The following is a 5570-nucleotide window of genomic DNA, read 5'->3' as shown; positions in this document are numbered from 1 at the left end:
TTGGGCCAGGCGCGCCGGCCTGCCTAGCAACAGCCTCCGCCGCCGCCGCGTGCCGCTGACGCAGGGCGGCCGAATTTTCTGATTGGCCACGGGGCGCGCGGGCGCCGGGCACGCCCTCGGGGGCGGGGCTGCGGGAGTGGCTCTTCCGGGGCAGCGGCCGGGGCGCGGGTTCGGGCTCGGCTTCTTCCCGCGGGAGGGAGCCGGGGTGTGCGGGGCTCCCCGGGACTCGGCAAGAGCCTGCCCGGGGTTCTCGGGTCCCCGCTGCGTGCAGGGGGTTCCTGGAGAGCGGGAGGAAAAGTGCCCGGGCTCTTTGTCCTGCCTTCCCGGCTCTCTGCATCGCTCGAGAAGGAGGAGCCCCAAGAAGCTGAGCTGGCCCCAGGGTCTGCACCCCACCTTTGCGGGACGGGTGCTTGTTAGTGCTCCCATACACAGTGTTGGGAAGGCTGCCGGTGGGAATAAGGGGGCAAATGAAGCTGGTGGATCCAGGGGGGAAAATGTGCCTGTGAGGCCCAGCACAGCCAGAGCTTTGTGGCTGCTGATATAGAGAAGGCTGTTCCTGGCACAGGAGGTCAGGACACGTCCCTGCTCACATGGGGCTGCCCGATTAGCTCATTGGCAGGTGGTCCTGCATCCTCACGGGGGAGGATGGTGTCCAGCAGCCTGCACATGTCACCTTCAAGCTGCTGGTGCAGGTGGACAAAAAGCACTGGGCAGTATCCAGAGATGTTTCAGCAGGAGCACAGTCTTTTCAGGCATTGGGGGAACCAACCTGGTGTGGCATGTGGGGAAGAAGTTCCTTAAGAGCGTTTTGAAAGATGAGTGCATCAGCTTATTGTTAACATGCTTATCATCTTCATTGACCTGACAGTCACTGGCACTCCATAGGATCCCCAGGAGAAGAACAAGGTCCTGGTTTCTGTTCATCCTCTATGTCATGCACAAGTGACACTGGCCACACGGGTCACACCCCAGCACAACCATCTGGGTTCTTGTGAGCAGGAAACTGTGCCAATGTGAGCAGGCAAAAGCCACTTGCTTGAAGAGTTTGTGGTTATCATCATTCCCTGTCAAAAGCTGTCACATGGAATTCTGGATTGGCTTTCCTTGGTCCTAGAGGTTGGTGAAACTAAGCTTCACTGAACTAGTATTTGGCCCCTGACTTTGTCCCAGTGTCTAGTGACTGATGTTTGTGCCTAATTTCTGTCTAACACTGTGCCACAAGGTGGTCACCAAGGTCATCTCAAAAAAGAAGTCAGAAATGGAAGCAAACCTCGGGAAATTCCTGCCCCAGTGGATGCAGGCAGGGTGAGAAGGTGGCATTATCAGGGGGCAGCAGGAGAAGCCTCTGAGCATCTGCAGGGCAGGGGGCACATCTGAGGGTCTCCAGGGGCTAAGGGGGAAATGGGAGCTTCTTTGGGGAGCTTCATGGGCAGCAGTGCTACTGGATGGCTCAGTGGGGCAGGGGGGTTTTTTGACGTTCAAAGGAACAGGGAGTGGTTGCGGGAGTCCTGGGCATTGGGGGCACTGTGAGGCAAAGGGCAGGGATTCCAGGGGCAGGGAGTTCTTGGGAGTTTCGGGAGGATGGAGGCGTGGTGGGCACTTCGTGGGGGACTGACAAGGGTCAGGGGAGCAGCGATGGGCAAAGGGGATGGGGCCGCAAGGCAAAGGGGAGCCAGCGGGGGGCAGGGCCGTCCCATGCCAAGCCCATGTGTCCACGGATCCCGAAGGGCTCATCCCACTGAGCCAAGGCATGGAGACAGCTTTTGTCTCCTCGTGGAGCCGGCCCCCTCTGGGAGCCTCCTAGAGCAGGGATGCTCCCAACTGGGGAATCATGTTCCCCAGCCCAGGTAGTGAAGGAAGCCTCTCTTCATCTCCATATCTCTGACTCCTGCACTGCACCCTTACCTATTCTCCCTCTATGACACTGCTTATCAGTCCCAGCTCTCTTCCCTGCCCTGGCCCCTCATTTACCCACAGCTCCTTCCTTGCCTCTTGACCTTCCATCTGCCCCTGCCTGCCCACAGCACATGCTGCCTATTCTCCACAGAGGGTTAAGCCTGGAAAGCATTTTCCTGGACAGTGAGGAAAACATGAGGGTCCCCATCTCCAAATTTTCCAGAAGGGTGGTATTGCAGGATGTCAGTGGGGAGTCCTTTGGGGTTTCACACATCAGGGACTGCCCACCAAGGCAGCACTGAGCCAGAGCTTCTGCCAATCCTCTGCTTCTGCACGTGCTGATATCCGGCAGGAGAAGCCCTGTGACCTCTTCCTGGCAAACACAAGGAGTCCTGAGGTCACCTTCTGCACCCTGCTCTGGGGCTAAAAGCCTTGCTATGCCACCAGCCTGCAGCACCTGCTGTGCCACACCCAGCAGTCCTGTCTTGCCACAAAGTCAGCCCCTGACCTAGGACTGCAGGGTGGGGGGCTGGGAGCAGCTTGGGGTAGGGGGGCAGGCAGATTCCCATGCCTTCAGGAAGGATGAATTCAGCATGAAAGGATGGCTCCACCTTCCATCTCTTCATTGTTTTCTCTACATGGTCAGCTAGGAAACAGTTGGGCAAGCAGATGAAGAAGCCCATGGTGCTGAGGAGCAGAAAGCTGTCCTCCTAGCAGGCCTCTCTGCATTTCCAGAGGCTGCCTTTAGCAGCACGCTGCAGTGTCTGCTCTGCCTCAATTCACCTCTCCTTGGCTTTCATTCCCTTTTCAAGTACCATCTCAAGATGGCTCTGCCCCTTTTCTGATTTCCCTGCTGCTTTGAATATCCTCGTGCTCTCCAGAAACTTTTCTCACAGTGGTTTCCTAACCAGAACTTTCTCCTGGTCTTTCCAGGTCCCTTTGGTATCTCCTGCTCTGGTTTCTGTCTTTTGAGGAGATTTGTTTGAGCTCATCCACAGCCAAACACAGCTCTCATTCCTTCCCTTGAAAATGTTACTTAGCATCAGTGCTCATTTGGTGTCCTTTGCTTTCCGTCAGTCTTCCTCATCTCCAGATCAGGCTGGTAAATCCAGTTGCAGCTGCCTCTGAAGGATATGGGATGGGAAGGAGCTTGATACTGGTGTGGTCCAGCAGGCTGTATCCTTGCCCCATGGTCTGTCTCCAGACCTCTTTGGGATCACTCCACACATACAGAAACTCTTTGGAATGTGTCCTTGCCCATAGCAATAGTTTCTACTATTGCTCTATTGTAATCTTTGTTCATGCCTTGAGCTAAGAAATCCCAAATTCTTTCCCAACCTTTACTCTGACTTGATTTTCCTGTTCTTCCTGTACGTGTTTTGTAGAACTACATGAAGTTACTGGCTGGTGAGAAATCCTGTGTCAGCACATTTCCTCAGTTGTTTTGCATTTTTCAGATACAGAATTCGTTGACCACAGATGGCAGAATTTCACCCTGGGTTGCTTATAACAGCAGCAGAAGTAAGGTTTGTAGTGGACTATTGCCTCAACAATCTCTCAAGTCAACCAGAATTCCACCATGGGGGTTAACTTGGAATTCAGAATGGATCTTGTGCATTGATTTCTGGTGTGTGTTTGTGGTAGTTTCTGAGGAAACTCGCAGAAAGGCTCACTGCTCTCTTTCAATAGGTCAGAAGGGCAAGTACTGATCCCAAATGGAAGAACTTCTTCATACTGGTAGGATGACTCACCGAACTGGAGTGCTGCAAGGGGTGCCTATAAACTCTTCAGCCTGGAGAAAGGAGGCTCAGGGGAGATCTTGCTGCTCTCTACATATTCCTGAAAGGAGATTATAGTGAGGTGGGAGCTGGCCTCTTCTCCCAAGTCACAAGTGATAGGACAACAGATAAGAGCCTCAAGTGTCATTTTCCTAGGGGAGGTTTAGAGGAGGAAAAAATTCATCACTGAAAGGGTCAGGCTCGGGAATGGGCTGCCCAGGGTGGAGTCACTGTCCTGGAAGTGTTCAAAGCATGTCTAAATGTGGCATCTGGGGACATGGTTTATTGGTGAACACAGTGATGCTGAGCTAGTGGTTGGACTCAATGATCCTGAGGGACTTTTCCAACCCTGGTGATTATATGGTTCTACAATTCAATATTCTGTGTACCAGCAGCACAGAGGACATTACACTAAAAAAAAAAAGTAATGATTCCCTAATCTTAAATATCTTCTATGATGGGAGAGACCAAGCAAACACCTGTTTTTATACCTGTGTAGTTAAGGAAGGGAAGCATTTAGAAATGTTGTGATTAGCTTAAGGGCTCCACAAGAAAACACTTGTTTCTTTCTAGCACAGAGAAAAAGCCAACTGGTATTAAGACTCACCCCACAAAGACTGACTTGCAAGTAACTTTCCGTAGTTGTCCCCTGTAGTAAACCTCACTCTGAGGCATTTCAGAGGATTTATGACAGCTGAGTCCATTCCCCTTGTTTCAAAGCCTGTGGAGCAGCTGGCAATTCCCTCCTCACAGCACTACACTCCCACTCCCAAGCCCCATGCAGCCTTTGCTTTTGGAGTGACCACCACTCATGATGTTGTCACCAGACAAAGGACAATGCTCAGTTGCAGAACTCAGTCTTCCCAATGAGACATAGAAAATGGAACAAAATCAAATGGACAAGAACTTCTGCTGCTCAAAGCATGAAAAAGTAGAACCGGTCTTTCTGAAAGCCTGGCTGAAAATTTTTGCAGTTAAGATCTTATCAAGAGAAAATTTCTGAAAATCTCAAATGTTAGGAGAAACTTGTTGAAACAAGATAAAACACATATCAGTTCATTACACATTGCTTTCTGCTAGTTATCTGTAACTGCCAGATAGTACAGGCTGGTATTTTAGGAATTGCTTTCTCCTTCTTGGTTCAGTACCTCCTGGGATTATTTAATTTATGTATTTCTCTGGAATCTGGGGTACAGGATCACTCGGCAACAGTTCAGAAGAAATGCTTCTCATGCTAATTAGTTTGCATGCCCACTCTTTCTCTTCTTATGGATCTGTGTCTTTCTTGGGCTTGTAGTGGCCTCAGATGTAATTCCCTGACAGAATTACATTTTACCCAGTTGCAGTTGATTACAGGACAATTGCTAAGCTGGCTTTATTAATTTCTTCCTTGCTTCCTTTGGGAGTTCTACCAGGTGTCTTTGTGTCTTTGTGGCTCATAAATTGTGTCCACTATCAGTGGGTGTCCTTTTTCCAAATTTTTCTTAACATCTCCCTAGATCTGAGGTCACTGAAGCACCTCAAGACCTAAACTTTAACAAGGCAGTTAATTTGTTTTTCTAACACATGGAAAATGGGCTTTCTTGCTGACTGGACTTAAGAGTATACAAAGATCAAAAATCTAAGGATTTCTTCTCTTAAGAAAAATTTGACATATTCCACGCTTTGCAGCATCTACACTGTAAACACCAATCACTTGTTTTTAAAATTTTAAAAGTTTAAGAGTAATAAAATAGTTATAAAAATAGTAATACAATTAGAGTAATAATAATCTGGACAATTTGAATTAGGACAATATGAGACAATAAAAACAAAGAGTTACAGACAGTCCAGGTACCTCTTTCTGGGCAAAATAAGCCTGAAAAAGGACCCACGTTAACAGAGGATTAACCCTTA

This window comes from Fringilla coelebs (genome assembly GCF_963513975.1).
Source record: "Fringilla coelebs genome assembly, chromosome: 3".
Taxonomy (NCBI): Eukaryota; Metazoa; Chordata; class Aves; order Passeriformes; family Fringillidae; genus Fringilla; species Fringilla coelebs.
The sequence above is the reverse complement of the archived record's forward strand: the minus strand, read 5'-3'. Positions refer to the sequence as shown.